The 21,099-nt window shown below is 40.0% G+C and overlaps 2 protein-coding genes across 4 annotated transcripts in view; one reads left to right on the forward strand and one right to left on the reverse strand.

Moving 5' to 3' along the window:
* Positions 1–21,099, forward strand: part of LYRM4 (LYR motif containing 4) — a 162,730-nt gene that overhangs the window by 12,739 nt on the left and 128,892 nt on the right. The gene's annotated exons all lie outside the window — the stretch shown is intronic.
* Positions 16,222–21,099, reverse strand: part of PPP1R3G (protein phosphatase 1 regulatory subunit 3G) — a 155,800-nt gene continuing 150,922 nt past the window's right edge. The window contains exon 2 of the mRNA XM_046639994.1: positions 16,222–16,318. The gene's annotated coding sequence lies outside the window, so the exon portion shown is untranslated. The remainder of the gene's footprint in view (positions 16,319–21,099) is intronic.

Here is a 21,099-nt window from a genome sequence, read left to right on the forward strand (position 1 = left end):
GCTTTCTTCTCTTCATACAGCAAATTTTTCTAATCATCCTTCAAAATTCAGCTAATAGGCCAACTCTTGATAAGCTCTTTGAAACCTCCCAACCCCACTTTACTCCCTTATCATGTGATGTTTAAAAGAAACATAAAGGGGGAAAAAAACTCTTTAGTTGCTTCTCATTGCTCTTGGGATAAAGTCCAAAATTCTTACCATGGCCTATGTTTCCCTGCAAGGTCACTTTCCCTGCCCTCTAGCCTTATATCATTTCACCTTCCTGTTTTGGGAGGTGCTCTCATCGCACTGGTCTTTTCTCTCTCAACCCCTGTAAGTCCTCTGCTCCCTCATACTCATGCCATTCCTCTGTCTTGAAGGTCTTTCTTCTCCCTTCGTATAGGTCACCCCTCTCTGCTCACTTACCTGGACCCAGTGAAGCCAGTCCCCAGTCCTGTAAGTAAGCTCTCATGGCCCTGTAGACTTCTTTGTTGTGACACTCCCGCCAGCTGGAATTTTGCGTGCACTCTGCGATTATCTGAGTACTGTCTCCCCCGAGTCTGACTGCAGGCCTCAGGAGGTCAAGGATGCCACCACTATAACCGCAGCATCAACGCCAGGCATGAGCAGGTGCTCAACTCTGGCGAATGTATGAATTGTATTCACGGTACCCTCCCGCATTGTTCCACCTCGTGTAAAGTCCTGCCGTGTTAATCCCCCGTCACTCTTGCCCCTTTTTCGCCAGACTCTCATCCCCAGGGAGGAGCAACCATGCTTGAGTCAGCTTTGGTTCCTCAGTGGTAGCACACTGTAAGAGCCTAAGAGATGTGGTCAGTGTGGATGAATGCTGTGTGTATGGACAACTGCTTATTAACAAGTAGGAGTGAAAAGATTTTGATAAACTACCAGGGGTGATCATGTTCAGGGCCTACACAGTCACATAATTTTCTTTTCCTTCATTCCTCTTCACATATCTGAATACAGAGGAATCTCAGAGAATTTTAAGATAGGTTTTGGTTTTCCCAAACCAAATTTATATCTGTCCTTTTTTCTCCCCAGAAATTCACCTGATATTTTAAAAGGTCTTCCTGCAAATGAAACCAGCATTTCTTTCTTTCTCATTGGGATCAATGTACTGTATGTGTAGTCAAGCAAACTGCTAACAAGTAATCACACAACTGTAGAGTGGTTGTTTCCCAGGCTGGCTTCCCCAAGCTTGGGGAAGACCGTTAGCAGTGTAAGCAGCAGCAGCATGAACCAGGGGACTGCCCGCTCACCTGCCCCAGCCCAGCCCACCGTGGACTCCCGCTCACCGGCTGCACAGACTGGTTCACTGTGTCTGCCATGTACCTCCTGCCACTGCCGGGCTGCCCCTCCACGTTGCACCATTGCTGAGACCCTCTTGGAGCCTCCTGCTCGATGGGCCTAGAGAGAGCAGATCCCAACCCTCTATCCCAAGCTAGGGCAGAACTGCTGCTCACCACAGAGGGAAGGGCCCGGGTTTGGGACTGTTTCTTCTTAGGTTCTGACTGAACTCACGAGCTGCTTTAGACAGGATTCTCTCTCCTCCTTTCCCGACATTCCTGCTCTTCTGCCTTTGGCTCCTCAGCCAGGTACTCTTCCACGCCGAGCTCTTCAGATTTGTCTGTCCCCTAAAGGAGGAACAGGGGCAGGGGAGGGGGCTCTATTACAGTGATTTCACATCACTAGCATTATTAAGGAGTAGACTCAATTCAGGAAGCAAGATGTGTTGAAAATATAGTTTCTTAAAAGCCATTTCATTTTCCCTTTAAAAAAATCAAAACACAAGAAAAAGTTATCCCAAATATTGAGACATCTCAGATGATGAATAAGATTTGGTATGGGAAGAAGAAAGGGCCATGTTGTTGGAAATGTCTGTCACTGGTGGTGATTGTGGACATATTGTTTTATTAAGATGCCGCCATCTGTTTGAGAAGAATTTTCAAAGGTCAGAAGAACCAGTATGTAAGATAAGATAGAGGGAAATAAGCCTCTTTGTTTTAAATTAAATTAAAATAAGCAATTAAAATAGCCAAATTATTTTAAATAGTTAATAACCAAAATAAGGGGCCAGCTCCGTGGCCGAGTGGTTAAGTTTGTGTGCTCCGCTTCGGCGGCTCAGGGTTTCGCCGGTTCGGATCCTGGGTGCGGACATGGCACAGCTCATCAGGCTGTGTTGAGGCAGCGTCCCACATGCCACAACTAGAAGGACCCACAACTAAAATATACAGCTATGTACTAGAGGGGTTTAGGGAGAAAAAGTAGAAAGAAAAAAGAAGACTGGACTGGCAACAGTTGTTAGGTCAGGTGCCAATCTTAAAAAAAAAACCGACTGTTAAAAAAATTTTTTTAAACAACCAAAATAATTGTTTTAATGAATTGGTAATTAAAAATAACCAAAGTGCAAAAAACTACTTGTTTCATAACCTCTACTACTAACGTATACAGTCATCTGCTGGCAATAACATTATTTCCATAGTAATTAATTTTAATCCACAATCACTTGAAACATTTTATATATTTCAGGTATATAATTATTATCACGAGGGATTGTTTCCCTGCCTCCTTCTAACTCTGTAGGAAATAAAAGGGAATCCAGTGTTTATTTGTACTGTATCCTCCATTTTTTCTTCTTGTTTAAGAATGGAGGAAAGAGTTATTATCTTTCAGCACAGCCTGTTTTCATTTTGCAATTCCTTTATATTTTCATTGCTGGCCTGAAGACAAATATGTTCAGAATATTGGAACCTAAGAAACGAGAGTCTGGTTGAAGTCCTTAACTTGTGCAAGAGAATGGGCACTGTGGACAGCAGGATTAGAAAGCAGCATTCTGCGCACCCAGGGTCAGAGCCCTGGATGTTTGCCTCTGTAGTGGAGCCTGTGAATGAAAGAAGCACAGGATGGAGGCAGAACTCGAGTCAAGTGTGGATGGAGCAGACGGACAAAGTTAAAAGTTAGCCGGATTTGCTGGTCTCTACTATATTTTGAGTTCTTTAAGAGCAGAAATCCTATCATATTTATATTTTTTTAGTATGCTACTGGCTTTGCCTGTAGTAGGGACTCTAATAAAAAGTGAAAGCAAGCCAGCAAATTATTAAGTGAGAGAATTTGTGAGTGAAGGCTTTATAATCTGTAAAGCACTTACAAACCAAGGAGTGGTAACATGGTTGGCAGTGTTTGGGTTTGTCTTATTTAGGTTGAAATCTTATTTTGTGGCCTTGCTAAAGATGAAGGGCTCTCTTGGAACCCCCAGTATTCCTGAGTCACACCAGCGTCATGTGTCATTATTTTATAGTATGTGAGTTGTCTGTCACCAACACAACAGCTGCCAGTTACCTCCAGTGCCTGTTGTCCCCTCCTTGATCCTTGTGGACAGTAACTGTTTGACACTCTTTAATATATAATATATGCCTGTGAGCCATGTGCATTTAATTAACAAATATTTAGTGAGCTTCCACTGTGTACCAGGACTGGGCTGGCCCTGGGGATACAGCAGGAATAAGACTTACCAGGGTCCTTCGTTCTAGTAAGATTGTGAAGTAACAAACCCTCCAGTACTGTTGATTACTAGATCCACTGCAGGTAGGAGACTCACAGAGACCTCTGTTGTACCAGATTCTGCATTCTGCTGAGGCTGAGTTACAGTTTCATTTCAGGGATCAAAGCATCAGGAGAATTGGTTTCATTCAAATCCTGATTAAAACTATAATGTTAATAAAATCTGTCCTTGCCGCTGAGGCTGTTTACTGCCTTAGGGGTATCAGTTCCATGTTCACACAGATCCCCCAGTGTTAGCGGGTAGAAGAAGAAAGGGAGGCTTCAGAGTGAGTTAACATTGATCACCAGCTGTATATCAAGCACTATATGTTATGCACTTTAATATGTATTATTTAATATAGAATCACTATGAAATAGGTATTATTACTCCATTTTACAAATACAATAATAGCTATTTTTTTACTTAAGCATTTCCCATGGGCCAGACATGGTAGGCCTCTCCTTGCATTATCTCATTTAATCAACATCAAAACTCTATGAAGCAGCTACTTTTAATTTCCCCCATTTTGCAGATGAGGAAGCTGCAGCTCATAGAATTGAAGTAGCAAACCTAAAATCATGCAGCTGGTGTGGAGCTAGGTTGACACCTGCGTCCTCTGATGCCAAGGCTTTTCCCCGTGTTCCGTGTTGACTTAGGGACAGGTAGCCCTCTCTACCTCCACCTGCCTCTGCAGGAAGTTGCAACTCTTTACCTTTGGACGGGCTTCTTTACATAAGAGATAGGCTAGCACATTCTGGTGTCCTGCCAAGAGGGTGCATGTGAAAACCCCTGCTACAGAGCTCCTGCCAGCCTCACAGCGGATCTCTTTCTGTACTCACTACCCCTTGACTTCAAAGTGCAGGTGAGAGTTTGAGCTCTATAATTTAATTCCCTAAATAATTATTTGCATTTTCTTGTTAGTCCTTCCTTTTCCTGGCCTTGCTCACAGAGCTAAAACTGACATTGAATACTGCTACTGAGGGTTTACTGTCCTGTCTGTGGGGAGATTGGAAGCCCCTGAATCCTTTCGGCAGAGATATCTTGGCTTTGGAACTCCTCTACTCCCACAGGCTGGCTGCCCCTTTGTGTGCTCACCTTTTAAGATAGGATAAAATAGATACCTAAAACTGTCATTTCACCATGGTTTTTTTCATAGATGTTGCTCGCAGCAGATAATTTGTTTTAGGTTTCTTAAGTAAATATTTTGTATTGTGTATGTATACCCTAAGGCAATATTATCACAGAGGCTGTAGTTTTATAAATTGAAAATAAATTAACTTGGGTACATGCCATATTTCAAAATATCAGTGGAGGGGCAGGAGCAGTGTTAATGTAAAATATTTCTGCTAAGTAGTAGTAAAGGGCGAGGAAAAAAGGGAGAAAGGGAAGATAGGAGACAGGATTTTATCAGAGAGAATAATCAAGAAGACAGCAGGAAGCCTGGGAAAGGTCTCTGTTGTGAGGAGAGGTTCTCAGCAGAGACCTTGAGGCTGGCTTTCGCGGAGCGGGGCTGACTGCCTAAAGGTGGTCTTTCCCAGGAAAGTCTCTTGGGGGTATGAATCTCATTTGGGCCAAGGCCACTTTATGGCCCCACTTACTGTAATGGAAGGAAACCTTCCTGGACCACAGGCCCCAGTTTCTTTCTGGGTAGGGCAGAGCTATGGAGGTGTGAGCGTCCTGGCTGCAGTCATTGCCTTCCGTCTTATCCTTCTGTCTGCTCGTGCTCTTGTTCTGCCTCGGGTCTGTGTGCTGTTCCTTGTGGAGATGACTAGAATGGTGGCTGAGGCTCTTTGCTAAAGGAACCTTTGTCATAGGACAATAAACAGGTCCTGTAGGAAGACATCATTACTTTGAAAGAGCCCCTACAAAAAAGACCAGTGTGGTTTGTGCCACTGAGGATGTAGATGATCCCCGACAGCCTGCTCACGGTGAATGGTCTACACACTCTTTCCACTCTGTCAGCTTCTCTTACTCCTCATTCCGCTGCAGTCTGTCTTGCCATACGCCTTCTGTTACTTTTTGTTTTTGGCCCGTTTGGCATGTCTTCAGCTTTTGGCACAATCATCTTCCTTCCTTCCTTCCTTCCCTCCCTGGCATGCAGGACACCACTGTCTCCCAGTCTCCTCCCCATTTGCTGGCGCTCCTCCTCTGACTCTCTTCCTTCAATATGAGAGCTCTCTTCTATTCCATCTCCACCTTCTCACACCCTCCCTCGCTGCACTCATCAATCATAGCCTCCACCTGTGTGCTCTGATGATTCACCTCTTGGTTGATCCTTTCCCCTAGCCTGCAAACTCTTCTTTCCAAGGGCCTCCTGCATTTTCTGGGTGTGCAAACAAGTTGAGTGTGTCTAAACTCAAGCTCTGCATCCCTCCCTAACCCATTCCAGCCCTCCCAGCAAACTTGGCCCTCCTGCATTCCTTCTCATTGTCTGAATATTCAGCTCTCAAGCTGGAAATCACTTCTTTTTCTCTTTACTTTACGCGTAGTCATCGGTCTTCTTGCCCAGCAGATTCTTTCTCACATATTTCTGTTACTGAACTTTCTTTGTGTCCTCACAGTGATTGTCTTTCTTGGCCCTCATCAGTGTTTGTCTGGATTTTATAACAGACTTCGACTGATCTCTCTGCCTCCAGTTCTTAGTTCTACCAGGCATCCTTCATATTGCCACCAGAATGTTTTTCTAAATCTCAGATCTAATTGTGCCACTCTATGAAGTCATGTGTTTAAAAGTAGCACAAAGGGTTAATAGAAGCAGAATTTTTCCTTTAGAAGCTAAAATTTCTCAAGAAAATTTGACTAGGTAGAATGCACATGAATAAATGCTGAATAAGAGCCCAGTAAATAGAAGCCATAGTCTAGGACTATGAATAACTATGTCCAATACATTATTATGTTTATGTGAAATATGTTGAATTTGCTTGTAAAATTCAAATAGATTAGTTTTCTGCTGCTGGAAATATTAAGAATTGACCCTGAACCAAAATTCACATTTGCGTCCTGTCATATAGAAGCTTTACCAAAATACAAAGGATCATAAAATAAACATCTTATTGTTCTTCAAATATCTGTATTCACTTCCCTACTCTCACTGAGTTAAAATAGAGAATTACCCTGCAGAACCTGTCTTGAATGACAGTAGCTTTTCTTAACACAATCATTTTTTATATTGTGGTTAAATAAATTTCCTTGAACTGGCTTGGGAACCTTACCTCTTTTAGTAGTGTTGTTCCAAATTCTCAATTAATAAGAAATTTTGGAACCCCATCCTTTCTCAAATAAACTGAAAACAAGCTGCATTTAATTTTAGTCATAACTTATTTCAATATGTGTTTAACCAGTGATTCAGGATTGTATGTGTGTTTGAAGTGATAAAATCAGGAAAATAAGGATAGGAAAACCAAAATGAGACCTTGAATGCTGAGGGCTTAGAAGACAGGACATTTGGCAGCCAGGAGCACAGCCCCAGGTCTGGCTCTGAGCTTCCCAGTAGCCTGTGTGAAAAGGGGACCATGGCTAGTTATCTGAGTACAGTGTCCATGATATAAAAGCAGCCAATTGCTTAGAAGAACAGTTCTTCCTGGCACTAAAGCCCAAGAAATTTCTCTCGTGGCTCTTTGTATGAAGGGCAATGTTGTCGGCATAAATACAACCACTTTCAAACAGCAGTTTCTTCTGGCATCTCTTAACTTTAGCTAATGGCACGAGTCCGCAGTGATTAAGGCAGTTCTGCAAGAGGCCAAGATTGCAGGTCCCTGGTGCGACCCACAGATAGAGTTTAGAGTATCCAGAGGAATAGATAGAGGGCTCGCCTTTAGTCAGTCTCCCGTGAATAGTACTTATTTCAGTCAAAGTTTTGATACCTTTTGAAAAGCAATGGATGTGAAGTTATAACAGATTACACTAGACTGAGTAGAAAGTAAAAGATTTACCTTTACCTTGAGGGATTTACTGTGGAGAGAGCCAGAGACCCCTAAGAACTTTGGATTTACTCAAGTTCCAAGCCTCCAGTTCTGTCCCAGAGATGTTTTTTATGGGCTATTATGATGGACCATCTGTTTTGAACAAAATAACTTTCAATGAGACATTCAAATAAATTGCTTTTGAAATGAACCCCTATGTAACTAAATTGGTTTATTCTATAGGGTTAGTTTGAGCTCTTAACATGTGCCAAAAATTAAGACTCTGTGTCAGAAAGTTTTATCTAAAGCTAGATTTTAAAATAGTGTTTTGAGCTCACAGCCATTATCTCTTTGGACCACTCTACTTGTTTGTTAAAACCTCAATATCTGCTGACAGGAAAATGGCTTTCCCTGTGTGCTCAGAGAGAGAGAGAGACTTAACTAGACTTTGCTCTTCTCGAGTGGTCATAGTTTTGTTGACATAGAGTTTCCCTCAGAAAGGTAGAGTTTAGCATTTAGCATAGTGGTAACATTTTTTTATTCCAAGCCAGTATATTATATACATATTAGTAATCTCAAAACTAGTGAGAATATTTTATATTTTCATAGTTTTTTAGTAGCAATCTGTCAGTAAACACAATTTTTGTGATGAAACGACTTTGTAATCAGGTAATAAAGCTTGGACACAGAGTTAAAAGAACTGGCCTTAAACTGTGTTTTTAAGACTAACACAACTAGATTATTTTTCTGTCTAACATATTAGTAAGTATTTCAGTCCAAAGTATCAGAAAGTAATTACCTCCACATATTAAATTTTGTTACAGGAGTAGAATTGTGATGGTCAACTGTGTGATCAAATACCTTATGTCTAACAGCAAATATTGAAATATACTATGCTACTAATTGGAGATATATATAAATTACTTCCAGAACTGTCTAATATTAATAATTTGCTATGATTATTAAATGAATAATGAAGAAAATATATAAACATGTAATTAGTAGGTGAAAGATAAAAACAATATCTAGGAGCTGGCCCAGTGGCATGGTGGTTAAGTTTGCACATTCTGCTTCGGCAGCCCAGGGTTCACGGGTTTGGATCCTGGGTGCAGACATGGCACCGCTTGGCAAGCCATGCTGTGGCACGCATCCCATATATAAAGTAGAGGAAGATGGGCATGAATGTTAGCTCAGGGCCAGTCTTCCTCAGCAAAAAGAGGAGGATTGGTAGCAGATGTTAGCTCAGGGATAATCTTCCTCAAAAAAAAAGAATCTGAAATTGCTTGTTAGAATAAAAAAAATCAGTGACTGTCAGTTTAGTCTATTGATTTGTATAATTCTTCTGGCTAAATGTAATTGAATTTTTACTCCTGTTAGAATAGTAATCTTACATTTACCACTGGGGCACAGGTTTCTCTGAGAGTTTTTGTTTCCTTGTTTTCTAATTAAATAAAAATTTTCAATTCAACAGTAGTTACATGCCCCTTGCCCCTCCTGCGACCCTACCAAAGCCAACCAGGTGAGACCCCCACACCTGCACTGCTCACGTGACCCCACCAAAGGCAGCAGGCTCACTCAGCCCACACAGGGGACACCCCTTGAGCACCTGGCTCTGGTGGCCAGGGAGCAGTGCATCTCTGGCCCACACAGATCTGTAACAATTGGAGAGTCTTGGCAGACTGCCACCTCCAAGGCATTGCACAGACAGCAGACTGAAACACACCTAGTCTTCCTGTGAAATAGGCCTATTTACTTGTCCTAGAGCATCAGCCTCAGGGGCAGCCTTCAGATTTACCACATATCTAGAGACTGTGAAGTGCTCTCAGGGAACATGGGCTAAGGGATGCCATCTTTGTGCTGTCCCTTGGCTTTGCTATGGCTTGCTGGTACCTCCTAGAAAGGAGCTCATACACTTGTCTGGAAACCCGATTATGGCAACTGTTGCTAAGGGGACACCTCCAGACGGCCTGGTCTGGAGGCCAGCAGGGTCTGTGATTGTGGTCCCATGGGACTGTGTATATTTGCATACCTTAAAAGCTGCTGCCTGAGGGTCTAGCTTTCAGTCACCCTATAACTAGGTGCTGACTGAGATCTCTCCCTCTAGAACACTCACAGGTCTTGGCATACCCTCAGTAACTGGGACCTATCAAGAAAAAATCCAGCTACTTAAGCAATCACAAAAGTTTGAGAGACAACCAAGAGCTAAGGCAAGATTAAACAATAAATTTCATCTTCTACACAAGGCCACCCCTTCAAGACTGGGGGAGATACCTGTTTCACTAATACATAGAAACAAACCTACAGGGTCAAGCAAGATGAGGAGACAGAGGAATATGTTCCAAACAAAAGAACAAGATAAAAATCCCAGAAGAAAAACATTAATGAAATGGAGGTGAGTAATTTACCTGATAAAGAGTTCAAAGTAATGGTCATAAAGATGCTCACCAAACTTGGGAGAAGAATGAATGAACCCAGCAAGAACTTCACCAAAGAGAGAGGAAATATAAGAAAGTACCAAATAGAAAACACAGAACTGAAGAATACAATAACTGAACTGAAAAATACACTAGAAGGGTTCAACAACAGACTAGATGAAGCAGAAGGAAGAGTCAGTGATCTGGAAGACAGGGCAGTAGATCTCACCCAAAAAGAGCAGCAAAACAGAATTTTAAGAAAATTGAAAATAGTTTAAGGGACCTATGAGACAACATCAAGCAGAACAGTATTTGCATTATAGGGGTCCCAGAAGGAGAAGAGAGAGAAAGGGACAGAAAACTTAATTGAAGAAATAATGGCTAGGAACTTCCCTAACGTGAGAAAGGAAACAGACGTCTAGATCTAGGAAGCTCAGGGAGTTTGAACCGAGATGGACCCAAGGAGACGCACATGAAGACACAGTATATTTAAAATGTCAAAAGTTAAAGAGAATCTTAAAAGCAGCAAGAGAAAAACAACTTGTTACATACAGGGGAACCCCATAAGACCATCAGCAGATTTTTCAGCACTAACTTTGCAGGCCCGAAGGGAGTGGCATGATACATTTAAAATACTGAGAGGGAAAAATTTCCAACCAAGAGTACTGTACCCAGCAAGATTATCATTCAGAATTGAAGGAGAGAGAGAGTTTTCCAGATAAACAAAGCTAAAGTAATTCATCACCACTAAACCAGCCTTACAAGAAATGTTAAAGGGACTTTTTTAAGCTAAAAAAAAAAGGGGCACTAATTAGTAACAAGAAAACAAATGCAAGTAAAAATCTCACTGGTAAAGGTAAATATATAGCAAAGGTAGTGGATTAATCACTTATAAAGCTAGTATCAAGGTTAAAAGACAAAAGTAGTAAAAATAACTATAACCACAATAATTAGTTCAGGGATATACAAATAAAAAGATGTAAAATGTGACCTCAAAACCATAAAATGTAAAGGGGGAAGAGTAAAAATGTAGAGTTTTAGAATGCATTCAAACTTAACTAGCTATCAACTTAAAATAGGCTGTTATCTATATAGGCTGTTATTTGTGAGCCTCATGGTAACCACAGAGCAAAAACCTATAGTAGATACACAAAAGATAATGAGAAAGGAATCTAAGCATAACACTATTGAAAGGCATTAAACCACAATGGAAGAGGACAAGAGAAGAAAAAAGAAACGAGAACTACAGAAAAGTCAGAAAACAATTAACAAAATGGGAATACAGTCTTGCACTGCATTACAATATTTCGGGCAACAACAGACTGCATATATGACAGTGGCCCCATAAGATTGATATTAATATTAAGATTAATATAGCCTAGGTATGTAGTAGGCTATATCAGCTAGGTTGATCTTAGTACGCTCTATGATGTTCACACAACAGTGAAATCACCTAACATCGCATTTCTTAGAAAGTGTCCCCATCATTAATTGATGCGGGACTACAGGTACATACGTATCAATAATTACTTTAAATGTAAATTGATTAAATCTTCCAGTCAAAACACAGAGTGGCTGAATGGATAAAAAAAAAACAAGACCCATCTGTATACCATCTACAAGAGACTTGCTTCAGATGTAAGGATACACACAGACTGAAAGTGAAGGTATGGAAAAAGATGTTTCATGCACATAGAAACCAAAAGAAAACTGAGGTAGCTATACTTACATCAGACAAAACAGACTTTAAAACAAAGATTGTAGGGGTCCAGCACTGTGGCCAAGTGGTTAAGTTTGCATGCTCCACTTTGGCGGCCCGGGGTTTGCCAGTTTGGATCCTGGTCGTGGACCTACGCGCTGCTTATCGGGCCATGCTGTGGCAGCATCCCACATAGAAGAATTAGAATGACTTGCAACTTGGATATACAACTATCCTGGGGATTTGGGGAGGAAAAGAAAAAAATGACTGTAATAAAAGACAAAGATGTGCATCACAAATGGTAAAGGGTCAATCCAGCAAGAAGATATAACATTTGTAAATATTTACACACTCAACATAGGAGCACCTAAATATATAAAGCAAATATTAACAGAACTAAAGGGAGAAACTGACAGCAATACAATAATAGTAGCAGAATTTAATACCCTACTAACATCAATGGTGAGATCATCCAGACAGAAAATCAATAAGGACACATCAGTCTTAAATGACATGTTAGACCAAATGGACTAAAGAGGTATATATAGAGCATTCTCCAGGATAGGATCATGTCTTAAGCCACAAAACAAGTCTCAATAAATTGAAGAAGATTGAAATCATACCAAGCATCTTTTCCAATCACAATGGTATGAAACTGGAAGTCAATTACAGGAAGAAAACTGGAAAAATCACAAATACGTGGAGATTAAGCAATATGCTACTGAACACCCAGTGGGTCAATGAAGAAACCAAAGGAGAAATAAAAAAATAACTTGAGACAAATAAAAGTGAATATACAACATGCCAAAATCTGTGGGATGCAGCAAAAGCAGTCCTAGGAGGGAAGTTTATAGCCGTACAGGCCTACCTCAAGAAACAAGAGAAATATTTAAAACTCTAACGTGACATCTACAGGAACTAGAAAAAGAACAACAAATGATGCCCAAAGTTCTTAGAAGGAAGGAAATAATGAAGATCAGAGTGGAAATAAATGAAATAGAGATTAAGAAGACAGTAGAAAAGATCAGTGAGACTAAGAGCTGGTTCTTTGAAAAGATAAACAAAATTGACAGACTCACTGAGAAAGCAAGACAGAGCGAATCAATAAAATCAGGAAAGAGCAGTTACAGCTAAACCGAGAAATACAGAGGATCATAAGAGATTATTGTAAACATGCGTATACCAACAAAGTGGACAGCCTAGAAGAAATGATTTTCTAAGACTGAATCATGAAGAAATAGGAAATCTGAATAGACTGATTTGCTAGTAAGGAGACTGAATCAATAATCAAAAAACTCCTTGTAAACAAAGTCCAGGACCAGACGGCTTCACTGGTGAATTCGACCAAACATTCAAAGAAGATTTAATACCTATCCTTCTCAAACTCTTCCAAAAAATTGAAGAGGAGGGAACACTTCCAAACGCACTTTACGAGGCTGGCATTATCCTGATGCCAAAACCAGACAAGGACACCACAAAAAGAGAAGATTACAGGGCAATATTCCTGATGGACATAGGCAAAAATCCTCAAAATATTAGCAAACTGAATTCAACAATACATTAAAAGGATCATACACCATGATCAAGTGGGATTTATTCCAGGGGTGCAGGGATAGTTCAACTTCCACAAATTGATCAACATCATACCACGTAAGAAAATGAAGGATAGGGGCTGACCTAGTGGTGTAGTGGTTAAATTCATGTGCTCTGCTTTGGTGGCCCAGAGTCCACAGGTTTGTATCCCAGGTGTGGATCCATGCACCATTCATCAAGCCATGCTGTTGAGGCATCCCACATACAAAATAGAGGAAGATTGCCACAGATGTTAGCTCAGCGACAATCTTCCTCAAGCAAAAAGAGGAACATTGGCAACAGATGTTAGCTCAGGGACAATCTTCCTCACAAAAAAAAAAAAAAAAAATGAGTAAGAATTATATGACCATCTCAGTAGATGCAGAAAAAGCATTTGACAGAATTCAACATCAATTTATGATTAAACAAGACTCAGCAAAGTGGGTACAGACCCAACGTACCTCAAATAAAAAAGGCCATATATGACAAGCCCACAGTTAAAATCATATTCAATGCTGAAAAGCAGAAAGCTTTTCCTGTGAGATTAGAAACAAGACAACGCCACTTTTATTCACCACTTTTATTCAACATAATATTGGAAGTTCTAGCCAGAGCAATTAGGCAGGAAAAAGAAAGAAAATGCATCCAAACTGGGAAGGAAGAAGTAAAACTGTCGCTATTTGCATATGATGTGATTTTATATATAGAAAACTCTAAAGACTCTACCAAAAAAGTGTTGGAACTAATAAATGAGCTCAGTAAAGTTGCAGGGTACAAAATCAGTATACAAAAATCTGTTGTGTTTTTATATACTAAAAATGAACTATCAGAAATTAAGAAAACAATACCATTTACAATTGCTTCAAAAAGTATAAAATACCTAGGAATAAATTTAACCAAGGAGGTGAAAGACCTGTACACTGAAAATTTAGACATTGATGAAAGAAATTGAGGAAGACACACATGAATGGAAAGATAGTTCATGCTCATGGATTGGAAGAATTAATATTGTTAAAATACCCATTTTACTCAAAGCAATGTACAGATTCAGTGCAATCCCTATCAAAAGTCCAACAGCATTTTTCACAGAAATAGAATTAACAGTCCTAAAATTGATATGGAATCACAAAAGATCTTGAGAAGCCAAAGCAATCTTGAGAAATAAAGCTGGAAGCATCACACTCTCTGATTTCGAACTATCGTAATCAAAACAGTATGGTATTTTTGTAAAAACAGGCACATAGAGCAGTGGAACAGAATAGAGGGCCCAGAAATAAACCCAGGCGTATATGGTCAATTAATTTACAGTAAAGGAGGCAAGAATATACAATGGGGAAAGGACAGTCTCTTCAGTAAGTGATGAATGTGTAAAGATGTGGTATTTATCTATGATAGAATACTACTCAGCTATTAACGACAATGAAATCTTGCCATTTGCAACTACATGGATGGACCTTGATGATATTATGCTAAGTAGAGTAATTCAGACAGAGAAAGACAAATGCCATATGATTTCACTTATATGTGGAATCTAATAAATGAAATAATTGGGCAAAACAAAACTCGTAGATATGGAGAACAGATTGGTGGTTGCCAGAGGGGAGGGAAGTTGAAGGTGGGTGAAGGGGGTCAAGAGGTACAAACTTCTAGTTATAAAATAAATAAGTCATGGGGATGTAATGTACAGCATGGTGACTATAGTCAATAATATTGTATTGCAAATTTGAAAGTCACTAAGAAAGTAAATCTTAAAAGTTCCCATCACATGAAAAAGAAAATCTGTAACTTTGTATGGTGATAGATGGTAAATAGGGTTATTGTGATCATTTTGCAATGTACATAGGTGTTGAATCATTTTGTACTTCTGAAACTAATATATGTCAATTATACTTCACTCTAAAAAAAAAAAAAAAATCCCAGTTGTTATAGAGCACCTTCTATGCACAAAGCATAGTATGGTCTGTGGGGAAGTAAAGATGAACAGGGTCTGGGTTCCTGTTGAAGAGATGAAGAACCTAGTGGGTGGACAGACCTGTCCATATTTCCTAGAGTACAAGGCAGTATAATGAGGGTAAGCAATAGTGCTAGAAACTAAGTGCCACAGAACCCTAAGGCAGGAGGTGGCCTGGGAGTGGGGTCATTGTTAGGAAGCAGTGGGGCACAGGAGTTGGATGTGCTCATTAGAGGGAACTAAATTTTGCTTGCAAGCTCTAATTCTGAAACTACAACTTCACTAAATGTGCTTTCCTTCTCTCTCAATCAAGCAACTAAATATTACCAGAGAATTCCATCCCATGTTCAGGTAATCAGGTTTAAAAAAAAGTAGTCTTTCTCTTTCCCTCTCTCCTTCCTCCAAAACTTTCTGTTCTTTCTTCCATATTTTTCTCTTTCCTTTTCCATACATTTTCCCAGTCATGTAGAAATATGGGATTTTGAGTTCTACGTTTATCATTGACCTCCCTTTGCAGAACGGCTTCTCCACTCTGGTGAAATTGTATTCATCCTTCAAAGACGTCACCCTCCCAGAAGGACGTCCCAAACCCCTGGGCCGAGTTACTCCCTTCTTCCTCTTTGTTCTCAGAACACTGCGTATATATACCCTTGGTGTAGCAATTTATAATGTGTCCCTAACCCCAGGAGCTTTATCAAGCCTTGGCCTGTTTCCATTTGAGTCTTTGGTAGCTAACACAGTATCTGGTGCCTAAATGGATGAGTGTATGAGTGAACAAACAATTGACCAATGACTTTCCTTTGAGTACTAAGCACATCTCACAAAAGTAGTGTTCTCCACATGTCAGGGATTTTGGAAACAGAATAAATATTTTTAAATAATGGTGAAGATTCCCCAAAAGCTAATACTTCAAATATAAAGCAGTGCTAAATTTTGTCTTTTTAAATCTCATTGTTATGAGAGTTTTTACTTTGTTCCTTTTTTTTTAACATCATGTTAGAAAATATATGGTACAGGCTGTTTTAAGAAATATAGCTTGAAATTATAGTCAAATTCTTGACCACCCTTCTTTAAGCAAAGCAAGGTGGTTAGTTACAGTGGAGGAGTGAAGGGACAAGCTGGGGAAAGAGCTACAGAATACCAATCTGATGAAAGATCCTCAGGTCAGACCAATTCCACTTCCTTGGTTCAGCATCTTTGAAAGCCAAAACTGCCCACAATCCTGAGCAATCCCATAGACCACTGTAGGGGAGGAAAAATATAAGAGGGTACTCTTAGATTCTGTGGCTAGAACCTGCAAATTAAACTGTTAAAAGATTAACAGGAGAAAAAGCATACAAATTTTATTTCATATTAATATTTTTATATGGCTTAGGAGAGGGGTCTCCACAGAAACGTGAAACCCCAAAGAAGCAGTTAGACTTGGGGGCTCATATACCATTTTAACAAAGGAGGATTAAATTGTGGAGAAGTGACTAGGCAAAGGAAAAGATTTGGGCTTCTAGTGGGAAAGTGAGTAGGAAATATATGGGGGAAACTAATGGAGGATAAGGATGGTTTTAGTACAGTTTGTTTATGCAGACTCATTTCAGCATAGACTCCCATCTTTGGTGACAAGGGTGTTGTTTTTCCTGGTACCGGGAGGACACCTATCTCGTGGGAAATGTATGCCCTGCTTCCAGGCAGAAAGGAGGAGGACAGAGAGCCTTTCCTGCATCTGCTGTTCCTTAGTTGCCACAGCTCAAAATAAGCAAATGCCAAAGTGGCATATTTGGAGGTGCAATGTTCTGATCCCCTTCATTACTGTGATCTGACTTTGGAGCTGGCTATGGGATCTGTGTGGCAGGGGACATTTTGGGAGAAGGAGATGGGGCATATATTGAAGATTTCTGCTGTAAGTGATGGAATTCACACATCTAAGATCCACTGATGCACCTCTTAGGCTGTGTTGCTAGAGGGCTAAAGAGATATAAGTAAAGTAACAAAGCCTTGCCTGGCGTGCAATAAGTGTGTTGGATCAGTTAGCTATTGTGAGAGGAGGGTTCACAGTTGGTTCTGATACTCTGTAAATAGCCTTTAATGAATTAATCAGGACTTGGCTATAGGAACTGTTGCCACAGGGTCTGGGACCTGCCCATTCAACTTCCAGGCTCTGAACCTTGAAGGAGCTGCCTGGGTAGAAGTTTGTCTACATCAGCATTTCCCATAATGTAATGGGTATGAGTCGTAGTGGGGAGAGGTTTCGTGAATGAATCCAGATGTCTTGACTTTGTCTCTCAGCTTTCCACGTTTCTTCACTGCTTTAATGTGCAAATATTCTTTGTAACTCTTCCCAAGGGGATGATTTTCAGATAGCACTTGAGAAATGCTGGTCGACATGTCAAATCTGATTTTTACCTGCTTTAGGCTCTTGAAAGCACAGCTAGGAAATTGGAAGGCCCTCCCCAAATCTACCAAATCACTCATTTTCTGCCTGCCATTGTTGATCATAGACATGAGACCTCCTTACTTCCAGGAAACCTACATTTTGCACAAGAATGCAGAGGGGAGAGCTTCCTGACTGAACCCAGTGCACTGAACATGGGCTGAGAGGATGGGGCTTCTTGTTTTGTGTTAATCCATTGACAGTGGTTCCTTTAAGTATTTTGGTAAATACAATTTGTCACACTTATGTGGCTTTTAATGCAGGATGGACAATTTAAAAATTTTAGTAGGTAGATAAAGAAGATGGAACTCATTTAAGTTGGTCTGCTCTACATTAAAATGATTGCTAAATAACCCCTGTGAACATGCTGTTTATCGATTCTGGACAGGGCTTATTGGAGCATGGAATTAAATACAACACTGAGGCCAAATATGTTCTTGCTCTGAACATTTACATATATTGAAAAGTTGGCCTTGGATTTAGGCCAAGTAATAAAGTTTCATGCAACTCAAAATGAAACTATTTTGCAGATTTCCGATCCCTAAGGTTTTGAATGCTAAAATATGAGTGGTGCAGTATAAAGCTCTTCATATTTTACCAGTTAGACCTGGTATCTAAACAGTTATGGTCAGCATCCAAAGAGCAGCAATTGCTGGAACCTTGGACCTAAGCAATAATAAGAAGAATATCAAATTTCGAAGGAAAACATGCAGTGAGATATAGTAAAGAGTTTTATTAGCAATGTAGGACATTCCTCTCCTGCACGTCTCTACACTTCTGTCAAGTATCCTGGCTCCTGTCGTGTAATGACACTCAATTGCCTGTCTTTTCCGTGTCTTCTAATCAAGGCATGCTCTTAAGTGTCCAGAAAGTGTCACCACCTTGGAGAATCATGAGAATTTCCAGGAGCTCGGCTGTCCAGTCAAGCAGGCAGTTTTGGCACAGGAGCTCTGTGTAGTGACCACAGACATGGAAGGTAACGGGGACAGCCTGTGGCCAGGTTCCTTCAGCCACAGTTGCCCTGAGGGGAGAGATGTAATATGCCCGCAGGGAAAGACTCAGGTCACCGGTCCTATGGGGCGGGTTTATATTAATCATCAGAGTTTATTTTGAGACTGCATTTCTAGTTTGACCTACCGTGTATACTTTTTTCTTGTTTTGGCAAATAAATGCCAAGCATCATTCTAATGTTATTCAGTATTAATATGAAAAAGTAGTATGATAAATAGTAACAACTTGTAAATGCAAATGTTTACTCAATTTTCTTCAGTCAAAGTCCTCAAATTCTTTAAAATAAAATTAAATTCTAACACAAACACCTACTAGATGATTCACAGCGATGTTAAGGAAATAAATTATGTAATGCACGGAAATATTTTGACCTACTTAGAAGAAAGATGCAATAACAAGTTATTTGTATTGTAAATGGCTGAGCAAACAAACTTTATTTCAAAGCAACACAGCACTCAGATCAAAATAACCATCCCTTTATTATGGTGCATGGTATTCCATGCCTGATGCTGCTTATGACATCCCAGGAGATATAGAGGTTAATTGCATTTTTAAATTCATAGAATTTTAGACTAGACAAGACTTTAGCGATGCCTTTTCTCTATGAAAGGCAAAATTAAAGCTCTCCAAAGGGGGAAAAGGCTACCAGATTTTGTCAGTAAATCCAGGGATATGATTAATGTGTTAATTTGCATAAAATTACATATAGAGTTCAAAACCCTTCAACTCCAAGTAGGCAAAGTAAAGTTAGCTAATGGGCTGCCTTGCCCTGGATTCAATCTACTATTCAAGGATTGAGAGAACAGAGACTTAGCTGTCCCTTGCTGTCCTTTCAAAGCCAGAATAGTCAGGGGAGGCTCACCAAAGTTTTGACTGTACTTTGCTGCCATAAACTCCAAGCCCCAAGACCTTTTTTATTTACCTCCTGGTTTCTAGTTTTCTTGCTATATACCTGAAATGTTTTTATGTCGATTTTTTTCCTTCTGAATGATGTATCAAATATTCTGCTGTTTCATACATTCTAGGAAGGGGGAGGGGAAAGTGCTCTGCATTTTTTCTTCTTTTTTTTTTTTTTTTTTAAAGATTTTATTTTTTTCCTTTTTCTCCCCAAAACCCCCCAGTACATAGTTGTATATTCTTCGTTGTGGGTCCCTCTAGTTGTGGCACGTGGGATGCCGGCTCAGCGTGGTTTGATGAGCAGTACCATGTCCGTGCCCAGGATTCGAACCAACGAAACACTGGGCCACCTGCAGCGGAGCGCGCAAACTTAACCACTCGGCCACGGGGCCAGCCCCTTCTTCTTTTTTTTTTTGTTGAGGTTATGATAGTTTACAACATTGTGAGATTTCAGTTGTACATTATTGTCAGTCATCTTATAAATGTACCCCTTCACCCTTTGTGCCCACCCTCCACATATGAGTGGAATCATACAGTGTTTGTCTTTCTCTATCTGGCTTATTTTGCTTAACATAAAACCCTCAAGGTCCATCCATGTTGTTGTGAATGGGACAAATTTGTCATTTTTTATGGCTGAGTAGTATTCCATTGTGTATATCTACCGTGTCTTCTTTATCTCTTCATCAGTTGATGGGCACCTGGGTTGCTTCCACGTCTCAGCTATTGTAAATAATGCTGCAGTGAACATAGGGATGCATAAGTCTCTTTGAATTGCTGATTTCAAGTTCTTTGGATAGATACCCAGTAGTGGGATGGCTGGATCATATGGTGTTTCTATTTGTAGTTTTTTGAGAAATCTCCATACTGTTTCCCATAGTGGCTGAACCAATTTGCATTCCCACCAGCAGTATATGAGGGTTCGTTTTTCTCCACAACCTCTCCAACATTTATTTTTTGTCTTGGTTATTATAGCCATTCTAATGGGTGTAAGGTGATATGTTAGTGTAGTTTTGATTTGCATTTCCCTGCTGATCAGTGATCTTGAGCATCTTTTCATGTGCCTGTTAGCCATGTGTATATCTTCTTTGGAGAAACATTTATTCATATCCTCTGCCCATTTTTTGCTCAGATTGTTTGATTTTTTTGTTGTTGTTGAGTTGCATGAGTTCTTTATATATTATGGAGATTAACCCTTTGTCGGATATATGGTTTGCAAATATTTTTTCCCAGTTGGTGAGTTGTCTTTTTGTTTCAATCCTGTTTTCCTTTGCCTTATAGAAGCTCTTTAGTCTGATGAAGTCCCACTTGTTTATTCTTTCGTTTCCCTTGTCCGAGAAGACATGGTATCTGAAAAGATCCTTTTAAGACCAGTGTCAAAGAGTGTACTGCCTGTATTTTCTTCTAGAGGTTGTATGGTTTCAGCTCATACCTTCGAGTCTTTGACCCATTTTGAGTTTATTTTTGTGAATGGTGTAAGACAATGGTCTACTTTCATTCTTTTACATGTGGCTGTCCAGTTTTCTCAACACCATTTGTTGAAGAGACTTTCCTTTCTCCATTGTATGTTCTCAGCTCCTTTGTTGAAATTAGCTGTCCGTAGGTGTGTGGTTTTATTTCTGGGCTTTCAATTCTGTTCCACTGATCGGTGTTTTTGTACCAGTACCATGCTGTTTTGATTCCTATAGCTTTG

This window comes from Equus quagga, chromosome 15, assembly GCF_021613505.1.
Source record: "Equus quagga isolate Etosha38 chromosome 15, UCLA_HA_Equagga_1.0, whole genome shotgun sequence".
NCBI lineage: Eukaryota > Metazoa > Chordata > Mammalia > Perissodactyla > Equidae > Equus > Equus quagga.